Here is a 13996-nt window from a genome sequence, read left to right as displayed (position 1 = left end):
CAAGGGTTTCAGGGAACACCTGAAATCCTGAAGAACTGTTTGTATCCATCCTGAAGAATGGGTGTGTTAACAAGAGACAGCCTTTCCTTGGTACCGGTTTTCCATCTCCAACCCAACCCCAACTCACACCCTTATCTCCTATTTTATCTGGTCTCTCTCGTTCCACTTGCTCCTCCCCACTTGGCTCCCGTTTTGCCCAAGTCCATTCTCTATTTTGTTCTATAAGATCTGATCATATCGGGATGCTTTTGTAGCTCATAAGAATGATGACTGGGTGTTCACACGCATGTGAGATGTGCCTCCCTCAAACCTTAAGACACGGGCACATACCCATCTGATGTTAACTCACGGGGAAAAAAATCTGATCATGCCATTCCCGTGCCCAGATCCTCATATATCCCCACTGCCTCAGGATACAGGCTGGACCCCTTAGACACACAAGACCCTGCATCCATGATCTGTCACTCCCACAGGCACCCTCTGCTCCCATCTATTTGGCAGTTTCCCACAACCTCCCTGGGTTCTCATGGTTCCCTGTCATTGCAAACGTCGCTTCTCCTAGGATGTCCTGCCCTCCTAGACTTAACTTGGAAAGCCGTTCTTAAGCCCCGGGCTGAGTAAGATGCCCCGTGGGTATCACGGTCATAGCGCTGTGTGGTTGCTGATAGTCTGATTTTTCATCCTTCTCCATGCCCTCTTGAGGGTAGGGAAGATGAGTATCTTTTTTCTCCATACAGACCCTACCGCACGAGATTTTCCTAAACAGACCGAAGTCAAGGAGTCTTTCTGGTTGTTAGTCCACGTGTCCCGATTTGGGGTTTCCAAAATACACACCCACTGGAACCGGGCCAGGGGAGCCAGCCTGGCCAAGAGCTCCCCCAAGCCCGGGAACGCGCCACATGCAGATCCTGGCATGGCCGCCAGGGGCCGCCGGGCTCTTTGTTTTCCTTTCTCGCCCGGGTCGGGGCCAGAGGCCTGCAGAGCGCATGCTCTGGGGCAGTTCGCGGCCCGGCGGGGAGCGCTGGAGTTCCTTGTGGCCGACGTGCACCGAGGTAGGTCTCGCTCAGGGCGCGCGGAGGATCCGGGCAGAGGGCGGTGCGCGGGCCGGCCACAGCTGGAGCATGGGCCGGTCCACGCGGGCCTAGGTCGCTGCTCGCTTTCGCCCGTGTCGCGCGGCGCTGGCCCCACGTGAAGCCCGGAGGCAGGAAGGCGCGATGCGGGCTCGCGAGTCCCCGGCCCCGCGGGGCGCTCGAGCGGCCGCTGGGCCCCGCCTCGTCGGAGCTAGGGCCGCGCGGCCCTTCCGCCGCCGCGCCTCTCACGCCCGCACCGCGGCACCCGCGCAGGCGGGAGATTCAAACGGCGCCAGTGGGATGGGCCGGGTGCGCGCGGCCGCCTGGGCGGGGGATGGGTCTCTGCCGCGAGGAGGATGGTTTTGTCCAGCATGCGTTTGGAGAAGGCGGTTTGCAGAGCTGAGAGGGAGCCCTGCCCGAGAGAGGGTGAATTTTCGGAGCTCGAGGGTGGGTAGTTGGGGGTCTGCTGCGGCGAGAGAAGTCCCAGCGTCGGCGGGCACCCAGGCACCGCTGTGGACCTTTGGGAGCCGTGTGTCTCGAACTCCGCAGCAGCTCAGTCTGTCAGCAAATTATTTGCTGGCCATCTATTCCGTACCGCTCTTGCGGGGCTGGGGGACAGTGGTGAGAAGGGCAGGCCCGTGTCATTAGCGAACTATGCCCAGGAGCCCGGGTGACGAACGCTACTGGCAAGTCTTCATTCATCACATATTGACCTAACTTCGACCACGTGTGACTTGTGTGCCCTAGCAAAAGTTGAGTGTGTGGGGTGTTACGGGAATCCTCAGGGGGACCCCCCGCCCTACCCAGGAGGCTCAGGGATGGCTTTCTAGGTGAAGTGACTCTTGAATGGGGTTTTGAAGGAACAGAGTTTTTCGGGCAGTCTGAGGGTAGTGGGGATTGGGTGATTCAGGCAGAGGGACTGCACGTGCAAAGGCATGAAGGTATAGATATTATGGTCAGGGATATCACAGGTCTTGAGGTGTCTAGAGGAGGAGAGTAACAAGATGATACAGCAGGGGCTGGGTCATGAAGGGTCTTGGGTGCAGGGCTAAGGAACACTGCGGGATGGAGGAGGCAGGGAAGGATTGCCCCAAGAAGGACATCAGAGTGAAACCTGGACAGATAAATTAGGAGTTCCCGAGGCTCTTGTTTCAAAGACCTCCCAAGAGCAGGAATCCTGTTCTGTTCCTCTTTACAACTTTCTCATCAGATGCCCTTGGGCAACCCACCCAGTCCCCCAGATAATTGGTTTCCTTATCTTTATAGCAATGGTAGGGGGCATGTGGTGAGGATATACTTTTTTTATTTTTATTTATTTATTTATTTTTTTGAGACAGTCTCGCTCTGTCACCCAGTCTGGAGTGCAGTGGCCGCATCTCAGCTCACTGCAGGCTCCGCCTCCCGAATTTATGCCATTCTCCTGCCTCAGCCTCCCGAGTAGCTGGGACTACAGGCACCCGCCACTATGCCCGGCTAGTTTTTTGTATTTTTTAGTAGAGACGGGGTTTCACCATGTTAGCCAGGATGGTCTCGATCTCCTGACCTCGTGATCCACCCATCTCGGCCTCCCAAAGTGCTGGGATTACAGGCTTGAGCCACCGCGCCCGGCCTTATTTTTTTTGAGACAGATTTTCCGCAATTATTACCCAGGCGATCTCGGCTCACTGCAACCTCCGCCTCCCAGGTTCAAGCAATTCTGCCTCAGCCTGCCGAGTAGCTGAGACTACAGGAACAGCGCCACCAGGCCTCGCTAATTTTTGTTTTTTGTTTTTTTTAGTAGAGACGGTGTTTCACTATGTTGGCCAGGCTGGTCTCGAACTCGTGACCTCAGGTGAGCCACCGCACCCGGCCATTTTTTTTTTTTTTTTTCCTGATACGGAATCTTGCTCTATCGCCCAGGCTGGAGTGCAGTGTCGTGCTCTCGGTCACTGCAGCCTCTACCTCCCGGGTTCAAGCGATTCTCCTGTCTCAGCCTCCCAAATAGTAATATCCTATAATTTTCATAAAGCAGTGATTCCAACATCTAGTGGAAGTTGTGGGTCTCTTCCCCCAGGAGAAATGAACACAGAGACCCAAGCACAGGTTGTATCCAATGGGGATCCCAAGTGAGAAACTCCTAGTGTGAAATATACCAGCTCTGTGCCTGGCATAACAGCAGCTCACCGAATGTATATTGTTGACACACAAGCCCTCTCCTCCCTTCCCTCCTGGGGACCTTTCACACAAAGAGATTTTTCAGCCTGAGTCTGGCAGGCAAGTTCTCCCTCCTGGGGTGGGGGACGGAGGGCACAGCTGCAGTGGTCTGGGAGGGCTCTGTCTCCTTTTACAGAAATTGAGGCTGTAGTGAGGTCACTGGAGGTCAGGGCAGGAGCACCCAACTCCAGGCAGACTGTCTAGACTGGCGTGCCTACCCACTTTCTTCAATAAATAGGGAAAGTGAGGTGGGGTAGGGCAGCTCTGGCTCTGGTGGAGCAGGGTCATGAGACTGGGGTTTCATTGCACCTCTGTGTGACCTGGGTCACCTTTCCCTGAGCCTCATCTTCCCCTTAGCTGTAAAACCAGGATGAATCTGCTCACCTCAAAGGGCAGCTGTGGGCATTCTGGAGTGCCTGATGGTGGAAGCTGACTCTGTAGCCGACTTATCTGTGACTGTCTAACTCTTCTCCCACAGACTGTATGCTCCTTGAAGATGGAAGCTGTGTTGGGTGGGGCTGGGCAGGGAAGCATGATGCTAAAAGCCGACTCCTTATTCCCAGCCCAGACACTGCCAGGTTAAGAAAACAGCCACAGGCCGGGCGCGGTGGCTCACGCCTGTAATCCCAGCACTTTAGGAGGCCGAGGCGGGTGGATCACGAGGTCAGGAGATTGAAACCATCCTGGCTAACATGGTGAAACCCCGTCGCTACTAAAAAAAAAAAAAAAAAAAATTAGCCAGCCATGGTGACGGGCACCTGTAGTCCCAGCTACTTGGGAGGCTGAGGCAGGAGAATGGCATGAACCTTGGAGGCGGAGCTTGCAGTGAGCCGAGATCGCGCCATTGCACTCCAACCTGGGCGACAGAGCAAGACTCCATCTCAAAAAAAAAAAGAAAAGAAAGAAAACACAGGCAGAGAGAGAGAGAGAGAGCCCAGACTCGGTGGCTCACGACTAACCCCAGCAATTTGGGAGGCTGAGCTGGGCAGATCACCTGAGGTCAGGAGTTCAAGAGTTCAAGACCAGTCTGGCCGACATGGTGAAACCCCGTGTTTACTAAAAATACAGAACAATTAGCCAGGCGTGGTGGCATGCGCCTGTAGTCCCAGCACTAGGGAGGCTGAGGCAGGAGAATCGCTTGAACCTGGGAGGCGGAGGTTGCAGTGAGCTGAGCTCATGCTGCTGAACTCCAGCTTGGGCAACAGAGTGAGGCTCCATCTCAAAAAAAAAAAAAAAAAAAAAGAAGAAGAAGAAAAAGGAAAACACACCCAGAGCAGTGAGAGAAGTTTGTACAAAAGACCCATTTGTGCTGTAGAGGCTGTGCAGGCAGGTACCGGGGGAACAGGGCTCCACCTTTTAGAAGTGGCCATCTGGCCGGGCGCGGTGGCTCACGCCTGTAATCCCAACACTTTGAGAGACTGAGGCGGGTGGATCACGAGGTCAGGAGATCGAGACCATCCTGGCTAACACAGTGAAACCTGGTCTTTACTAAAAATACAAAAAATTCGCCGGGCGTGGTGGCGGGCGCCTGTGGTCCCAGCTACTCGGGAGGCTGAGGCAGGAGAATGGTGTGAACCCGGGAGGCGGAGCTTTGCAGTGAGCTGAGATTGCGCTACTGCACTCTAGACTGGGCGACAGAGCCAGACTCCGTCTCAAAAAAAAAAAAGAAAAGAAGGTAGCCCTCCATCCCCTGCCCTTCCCTGGCGATTGCTCACAGTAGCCTAGTGCAGGGCCTCAAGTCTTCCATTTTGGAGAGGAAGCCTCTCCTCTGGGACTCAACGAGCACTCAGGGGCCATCTCCACCGCAGCAGGGAGTTGTTGCCACTGTCCTACCCCATGTCTGTCGTCGGGTCTGTCACCACCCACCCCACCTTCCCTCAGGCCTCAGCTGCCTCAGTGTCTCCTCTCTGGTCTCACTGTCCTCTCCTTCTCAGCTGGCTTCTGCTCTCTGCTTCTGGGACTTGGCCAAGCGCGTAGGGGATCCTGGGGAGGCCTGTCCAGGCTGCCTTAGCCCCTGCCTGGACCATGGTCAGCCTTCAGAATCAGTCAGATAGGCCTGGGTGGTTTTTCTAGGCTCCCCTTTACTTGCTATGTGAACTTAGGCCAATAAAGTTATCTTCCTGAGCCTCAGTTCCTTAACTGGGAAATAGGAGTGACAGTGCTGCCTTCTTCAGCTTCCTGTGAGAAGTAAAAGGGTTTTGCATATGGAAGATACAGTGAGTCGACCGGTGCCCCCAGGGGCTTTTAGGAAGTTAATTGGTGTGGTGGATAGGCATGTAAAGTGATTGTGATCTAAAAGTCTGTTCCAGTTTCTCAGAGAGAATGACTAGTTCAGGATGGAGGAGGGATCAGAGGAGGTGACTTTGAGACACCAGTAGATGTTCTTCCAGTGGGATAAGGGATAGGAAGGCTTTCAAGGTAAAGAGATGCAAACAGTATGGAGAGGACAGTTAGCATTCTGGCCTGGTGGGTCTGGCAAGCAGATTGTGTGGGAAGAGACGGGAGGATGTGGTAGATGGGACGTGAAGCTAAAGGTTCTGTCAGTACCCGATGTTGGAGACCTCTAATACCAAGCTAAGAAATGTGGGCTTTATCTTCCAGGCAAAGGGAACCACTAAGGAGTCCAAGCAGGCCAGCAGCTTGCTTCTGGTTTGAGGTTTGGAAAGATCACGAATGAGGCCGGGCACGGTACCTCACGCCTGTAATCCCATCACTTTGGGAGGTCGAGGTAGGAGGATCACTTGAGCCCGGGAGTTTGAGACCAGCCTGGGCAACATATGAGATCTTGTCTCTACAAAAAAAAAAAAAAAAAATTACACATTAGCCAAGCATGGTGGTACATGCCTGTAGTCCCAGCTACTCTGGACGCTTGGATGCTGAGGCAGGAGGATCGCTTGAGCCTAGGAGGTAGAGGTTGCAGTGAGCCATGTACGTGCTACTGCACTACAGCCTAGGCAACAGAGTGAGACCCTGTCTCAAAATGTACACACACACTCACACACATTTATTTATCACGAATGACTTGGAGAATGAGATGAGGGGATGAGGGTGGGGACCAGAAGACCAGCAACAAGTTGCTGTCTTTCCTAGGGAAAGGAGGAAGAGAGACAGTTCCAGGCAAGCTGAGAGACTACTAGGGAGCATGGGGAGGAATGAGGCAGAAGAAATTTCTTTTTTTTTTTTTTTTTTTTTGAGACTGAGTCTCGCTGTGTCACCCAGGCTGGAGTGCAGTGGCGTGGTCTCGGTTCACTGCAACCTCCGCCTCCCGGGTTCACTCCATTCTCCTGCCTCAGCCTCCTGAGTAGCCGGGACTACAGGCGCCCGCCACCACGTCTAGCTAATTTTTTGTATTTTGTATTTTTAGTAGAGACGGGATTTCACTGTGTTAGCCAGGACAGTCTCAATCTCCTGACCTCCTGATCCACCCGCCTCGGCCTCCCAAAGTGCTGGGATTACAGGCATGAGCCACCGCGCCCGACTGGAGGCAGAAGAAATTTCTAATAACACTCAAGGGCACCAGCTCTGGAGTCTGACTAACTTGATTCAGATCTTGGCCTCCTCTTCCAATCTTGAGTAACATGCTTGACCTTTCTGAGCCTCAGTTTTCTTCTCTGTAGAGTGGGATCATTGTGGCCAGCTTGTAGTGAAACGCTCCAAAGTATTAGCCAAACACAGATAACTAAGGAGATGTTGACTGACTGGGTCTGTTCCATCCACGATAACAGATTTTTTGGTTAATGCCCCATGACACCAACACTTCATATAACCCTTATGTGTCTGACTGCATTCCAAGCTGTGCTCATGGCAGCCCAGCCATCAGCACCAACTGTGTTGACATAATTGTTTCCTGCTTTTTTCTCCTGACTTCTTGTTGTGAGTACTTTTTCATGCTAATGCAGTCTCCCTCCCAGGCACACCAGACTGCTACAGATTATTCTGATAAACTGATGGGATATTTGCCTTGGCACACAGCTGTCTATCTAAAACAAAGGTGCCTCTTTTTTTGGTGGAGGGATAGAGTTTCACTCTTGTTGCCCAGGCTGGAGTGCACTGGCGCAAACTCGGCTCACCGCAACCTCCACCTCCCGGGTTCAAGCGATTCTGCTGCCTCAGACTCCCGAGTAGCTGGGATTATAGCATGCGCCACCACGCCCGGCTAATTTTGTGTTTTTAGTAGAGATGGGGTTTCTCCATGTTGATCAGGCTGGTCTCGAACTCCTGACCTCAGGTGATCTGCCCACCTTGGCCTCCCAATGTGCTGGGATTACAGGCATGAGCCACCGTGCCCAGCCACAAGGGTGCCTCATATTCCACACCCCTAGTCCATCTGACATCCTTTCTGGGATGGCGCCCAAGCACTTCAGATTGAATGAAAATACCTAGCAACATGGAGCTTCACGTCTCTCCTGTTTGTTCACCAGTGTTCTCTATCTCACTACATGGAAGTCTACCATCTACCTGGTCATTTAAGCCCAAGCCTGGGAGTCTTTGTGTTTGGCCAACTCATAGGGGGATCCTGGGCAGGCCTGCCAAGAATCCCCTGGACTTTTTTAGGATGAACAAATCAAGCCAAGTTCTGTGGCATGTGCCCATGATCCCAGCCTCTTGGGAAGCTGAGGTGGGAAGATCACTTGAGTCCATGAGTTTGAGGCTGCAGTGAGGTAATTGCACCAGTGCACTCTAGCCTAGGTCACAGAGTGAGACCCCCTCTCTTAAAAGAATAAAATAAAAGGCCGGGCATGGTGGCTCACACCTATAATAACACCTTTAGGAGTCTAAGGCCAGAGAATCGCTTGAGCCCAGGAGTTCGGGACCAGCCTGGGCAACATAGCAAGACATTGCTTCTACAAAATATACAAAAATTAGCCGGGCGTGGTGGTGCGCACCTGTAGTCCCAGCTACCCAGGATGGCATAAGCCCAGGTGGTTGAGGCTGCAGTGAGCCATGATCATGCCACTGCACTCCAGTCTGGGCAGGACCCTGTCTCAAAAATAAATAAAAAGGATGAACAAATTATGAGAGTAAAAAAGGGTTAGTCTCCTTTATCCTTGCTACACCTCCTGGCCCAAAGCCAAGCAATAGTGTAGCAGGATAAGCCACAGACGAAACCCTTCAGACACCGAGTTAAAGAAGGAAGGGCTTTATTCGGCCAGGAGCTTTGGCAAGACTCATGTCTCCAAAAACTGAGCTCCCCAAGTGAGCAATTCCTGTCCCTTTTAAGGGCTTACAACTCTAAGGGGTCTGCGTGAGGGGTCATGATTGATTGAGCAAGCAGCGGGTACGTGACTGGGGCTGCTGACTGGGGGCTGCGTGCACGGGTAATCAGAACAGAACAGAACAGGACAGGGATTTTCACAGTGCTTTTCCAAACAATGTCTGGAATCTATAGATAACATAACTGGTTAGGTCAGGGGTAGATCTTTAACCAGATCCAGGGTGCGGTGCCGGGCTGTCTGCCTGTGGATTTCATTTCTGCCTTGTAGTTTTTTTTTTTTTTTTTGAGACAGAGTCTCGCTCTGTTGCCCAGGCTGGAGTGCAGTGGCCGGATCTCAGCTCACTGCAAGCTCCGCCTCCCGGGTTTATGCCATTCTCCTGCCTCAGCCTCCCGAGTAGCTGGGACTACAGGCGCCCGCCACCTCGCCCGGCTAGTTTTTTGTATTTTTTTTTAGTAGACACGGAGTTTCACCGTGTTAGCCAGGATGGTCTCGATCTCCTGACCTCATGATCCGCCCGTCTCGGCCTCCCAAAGTGCTGGGATTACAGGCTTGAGCCACCGCGCCCGGCCTGCCTTTTAGTTTTTACTTCTTTCTTTGAAGGCAGAGATTGGGCATGAGACAATATGAGGGGTGGTCTCCTCACTTAGTAGCAGTAAGCACTATAAATATTTGTGGATTTAACAACCATTTCATTCAGTCTTGATGACAGCCCTGAGAAGTAGTCATTTCATCTCCTTTTATAGATGAGGATACAGTTCAGAGAGGTTAAGGCCACTGGCCAGCCACAAGCTCTGGAAGGTGAATCCAGTTCCCTCTAATCCCAAAGAATGTGCATTTTTAGTGTGGGACAAGGGGTCTCAAAAGACAGGTTGCAGGATTCCCAGCTCTGGGAGAATAAAAGTTGGGTGAAGTTCAGAACTGCCAACTCATCAGTCAGAACTGGGCCAGTGACAGCCTGCAGAAGCTCAGCCTGCAGAGGCTTGTCAGGCTTCTGGGCCCTTGGTTACTTTCCCATCTTTAGTATTTTGTTCTCCTTCCACAGGATAATCAGCAGAAAAGTGCCTGGCCTTGTGTCCATGTACCATGGAGGGGAGAGCTCGAGAGGCTGGGCTTTTGGGAACCACTAGAAGGAAGGAATGAGAGGGCTGCTGGTTAGGCCCACAGCTGAGACTGAGAAGGGCTCTTGGAGTTCTCCCTCCCTTTGTAACATTAAGTAAAGGCTTAGGCAACTTGACTGTTTTTTATAACCTTAAAGCGATGGCTCCAGCCGGGCATGGTGGCTCACCCCTGTTGTAATCCCAGCACTTTGGGAGACTGAGGCAGGTAGGTCGCTTGAGCCCAGGAGTTCTAGACGAGCCTGGGCAACTTAGCAAAACCCTGTCTCTACAAAATTATAAAAATTAGTGGCCGGGCGCGGTGGCTCAAGCCTGTAATCTCAGCACTTTGGGAGGCCAAGGCGGGCGGATCACGAGGTCAGGAGATCGAGACCATCCTGGCTAACATGGTGAAACCCCGTCTCTACTAAAAATACAGAAAACTAGCCGGGCGAGGTGGCGGGTGACTGTAGTCCCAGCTACTCAGGAGGCTGAGGCAGGAGAATGGTGTGAACCCAGGAGGCAGAGCTTGCAGTCAGTGGAGATCGCGCCACTGCACTCCAGCCTGGGCGACAGAGCGAGACTCCGTCTCAAAAAAAATAAATAAATAAAAATAAATGAGCTGGGAATTGTGATGCAGACTTGTAGTCCCAGCTATCTTGTAGGCTGAGGTGGGAGGATCACCTGAGCTCAAGAGGTCAATCAAACCTGCAATGAGCCATGATTGTGCCACTGCTCTTGAGCCTGGGTGACAGAGAGTGAGACCCTGTGTAAAAAAAAAAAAATATATATATATATATATAAATTTATTTCCAGAGCTGTATGTTTAGAGGAAAATAAAAGGCATTGGACACAATTTGGGCTGGATTAGAATTAGAGAGCTGGGGAGCATGTCTGTATTCCCAGCAGCCTGGAGAAGACATGGAAGTCTTGGGAAGCAGCAGCAGCCGTTAAAAGACTAGGAGTGTGGAGGGGCCGAGGCTTTCAGCTGCCCTGCATCTTCCTACTGCCGCCCCTCCTAATCACCCGTACATGGTTTCCTTTCCCCGTTTCTGTCATACTTGGTGTTTGTATTTTGGTGTGACTGCATATACAGCTTTGATCTCTTTTTTTGTTGTTCTTTTTTGTTTTTGTTTGTTTCGTTTTGAGACAGAGTCTTGCTCTGTCACCCAGGCTGGAGTGCAGTGGTGCGATTTCAGCTCACCACAACCTCCGCCTCCCAAGTTCAAGCGATTCTCCTGCCTCAGCCTCCCGAGTAGCTGGGATTACAGGAGCACACCACCACACCCAGCTAATTTTGTTTGTTTGTTTGTTTGTTTTGTTTTTGAGACGGAGTCTCGCTCTGTTGCCCAGGCTGGAGTGCAGTGGCATGATCTCGGCTCACTGCAAGCTCCGCCTCCTGGGTTCACACCATTCTCCTGCCTCAACCTCCCCAGTAGCTGGGACTACAGGCGCCCGCCACCATGCCCAGCTAGATTTTTCTATTTTGTTTAGTAGAGACGGGGTTTCACCATGTTAGCCAGGGTGGTCTCGATCTCCTGACCTCATGATCCACCTCAGCCTCCTAAAGTGCTGGGATTACAGGCGTGAGCCACCGCACAGGCCTGATCTCTCTCTCTTTTTTTTTTTTTTTTTTCCTGAGAGGAAGTCTCGCTCTGTTGCCCAGGCTGGAGTGCAGTGGTGCAATCTCCACTCACTGCAGCTTCTGCCTCCTGGGTTCAAGCAGTTCTCCTGCCTCAACCTCCCGAGTAGCTGGGATTACAGGCACCCGCCACCATGCCCAGCTAATTTTTGTATTCTAGTAGAGAAGGGGTTTCACCATGTTAGCCAGGCTGGTCTCGAACTCCTGACCTCAGGTGATCCACCCACTTCAGCCTCCCAAAGTGCTGGTATTACAGGCGTGAACCACCGTGCCCAGCCTACAAACAATCTTTTTTTTTTTTTTTTTTGAGATGGAGTTTCACTGTTGTTGCCCAGGCTGGAGTTCAGTGGTGCAGTCTTGGCTCACTGCAGCCTCCACCTCCTGGGTTCAAGCAGTTCTCCTGTCTCAGCCTCCCGAGTAGCTGGGATTACAGGCATGCGCCACCACGCCCGGCTAATTTTGTATTTTTAGTAGAGACAAGGTTTCTCTCTGTTGGTCAGGCTGGTCTCAAACTCCCAACCTCAGGTGATTCTCCCACCTCAGCCTCCCAAAGTGCTGGGATTACAGGCGTGAGCCACCACTCCAGGCCACAAATAATCATCTTTAAAATGATAAAAGCAGGTTTCAACTGTGGTTCTTCTCTGGGGTGAGAAGGTGAAGATACACATGGGCAAGCTACTGATTTACCTTCTGAAAATACTCTTTGGAAGCAGCTGAATTTGGCTTGATTGTTGGAGAATCCTGTGTCCAATTCACTGGGCAGACTTCTCCATGGGTTTCTACATACTGGAATGCCTTCACCAAGAGGAGGGTTTCTTCCACACTTCGGCCCACTGGGCGATCATTAACACTCAAGTGCGGCCGGGTGCGGTAGCTCACGCCTGTAATCCCAGCACTTTGGGAGGCTGAGGCGGTCAGGAGGTCAGGAGATCGAGACCATTCCGGCTAACACAGTGAAACTCCATCTCTACTGATAAAATAAAAAAAATTAGCCGGGCATGGTGGTGGGCACCTGTAGTCCCAGCTACTTGGGAGGCTGAGGCAGGAGAATGGTGTGAACCTGAGAGGCAAGAGCTTGCAGTGAGCCAAGATTGTGCCACTGCACTCCAGCCTGGGCGACAGAGCGAGACTCCGTCTCAAAAAACAAAACAAAAAACACTTAAGTGCTTGATGACTCCACTGGGGTCAATTATGAAGAGACCTCTTGGGCCGGGCTCACGCCTGTAATCCCAGCACTTTGGGAGGCTGAGGCGGGCGGATCATGAGGTCAGGAGACCGAGACCATCGTGGCTAACATGGTGAAACCCTGTCTCTACTAAAAACGCAAAAAATTAGCTGGGCGTGGCGGTGGGCGCCTGTAGTCCCAGCTACTTGGGAGGCTGAGGCCGGAGAATGGCGGGAACTCAGGAGGCGGAGCTTGCAGTGAGCCGAGATTGCGCCACTGCACTCCAGCCTGGGCGACTGAGCAAGACTCTGTCTCAAAAAATAAATAAATAAATAAATAAATAAATAAATAAATAAATAAATAAAAAGAAGAGACCTCTTGGTGCAAGACCAAGACCTTCTAGCAGCACACCGTGGTCTTGGGAATTCGCTTAGTGAAATGTGACAAAGGTGTGATGTTCATGTGACCCAAACCGCCATTCTTTCTTGGTGTATTTATCCAGGCAAGATGGCTAAAGTGGGAATCCACCACGGTGGCTTACGCCTGTAATCTGAGCACTTTGGGAGGCTGAGGCGGGTGGATCACCTGAGTTCAAGCGTTCAAGACCAGCCTCACCAACATGGTGAAATCCTGTCTCTACTAAAAATACAAAAATTAGCCAGGCGTGGTGGCAGGCGCCTGTAGTCCCAGCTACTGGGGAGGCTGAGGCAGGAGAATCGCTTGAACCTGGGAGGCGGAGGTTGTAGTGAGCCGAGATCGTGTCACTGCACTCCAGCCTGGGTGACAGAGCAAGACTCCATCTTGAAAAAAAAAAAAGAAATCCAAAGGATAGAAGAAAGGCACCAAATATTTCCCCTCAAAGTCATCAAGGCTTAAGTCTTTGAACTCTCCATTGACAACGGCTGTACCCTTAAAATAGGGCACATGCTGGGTGACATCAGGTGCACAGTATGAGGAACTGGTGCCAGAATGTTGCTTGACCGGAACCAGACCACAACATGTTTGTCAAACTTGTTCTTCCAGAAGCAGCAGGCCTGATGGCTGCAGTGGCAGAAATACCCCAAGGAATGACACTCACATGCTGGCAGCTGATGCTCGGAACCACCTTCCCACAGCAGCTGCCGTCTTAAAGTGCATGTGTATTTTTGTTTTTTTGAGACAGGGTCTCACTCTGTCACCCAGGCTGAAGTGCAATGGCACAACCTCAGCTCACTGCAGCCTCAGCCTCCCAGGCTGAAGCCATCCTCCCACCTCAGCCTCCTGAGTAGCTGGGACTGCAGACGTGCACCACCATGCCTGGCTAATTTTTGTAATTTTTTGGATAGAGATGGGGTTTCGTCATGTTGCCCAGGCTGGTCTTGAAGTCCTGGGCTCAAGCGATCTTCCCGCCTCGACCTCCCAAAGTGCTAGGATTACAGGTGTGGTGGCACCTTGTCTCTAAAAAAATCAATCACATAAGAAAAGATAATAGCTTTTCTCCCCCTCTGATTATAACAGTAACACATTACCAAAGTTACTGGTGCTTACACGGGGTTGAATGGAGTTATGATGGATATTTCACTTAATGTTGTTCTTCAATGCTTTAATTTTTTTTTTTTTTTTTTTTTTTTTTTTTT

At 51.7% G+C, this 13996-nt stretch overlaps 1 protein-coding gene and 1 pseudogene across 15 annotated transcripts in view; one reads left to right on the top strand and one right to left on the bottom strand.

Moving 5' to 3' along the window:
* The window catches only part of RCC1 (regulator of chromosome condensation 1), a 33989-nt gene that overhangs the window by 8585 nt on the left and 11408 nt on the right, over positions 1–13996 (top strand). For 2 of the 15 annotated variants that reach the window (XM_017856389.1, XM_017856383.1), the window contains exon 1: positions 986–1052. The exons of 4 other annotated variants lie outside the window; for them this stretch is intronic. The gene's annotated coding sequence lies outside the window, so the exon portion shown is untranslated. Of the gene's footprint in view, positions 1–985; positions 1053–1376; positions 1518–5967; positions 5992–13996 lie in introns of those variants that run through there. 9 more of the 15 variants (XM_017856390.1, XM_017856384.1, XM_017856391.1 and 6 more) reach the window with 7 other exon arrangements.
* Positions 11899–13517, bottom strand: LOC108518140 (thioredoxin-dependent peroxide reductase, mitochondrial-like; annotated as a pseudogene).

The sequence above is a fragment of the Rhinopithecus bieti genome, unplaced genomic scaffold (genome assembly GCF_001698545.2).
Source record: "Rhinopithecus bieti isolate Rb0 unplaced genomic scaffold, ASM169854v2 scaffold_41082, whole genome shotgun sequence".
NCBI lineage: Eukaryota > Metazoa > Chordata > Mammalia > Primates > Cercopithecidae > Rhinopithecus > Rhinopithecus bieti.
The sequence above is the reverse complement of the archived record's forward strand: the minus strand, read 5'-3'. Positions and strand labels throughout refer to the sequence as shown.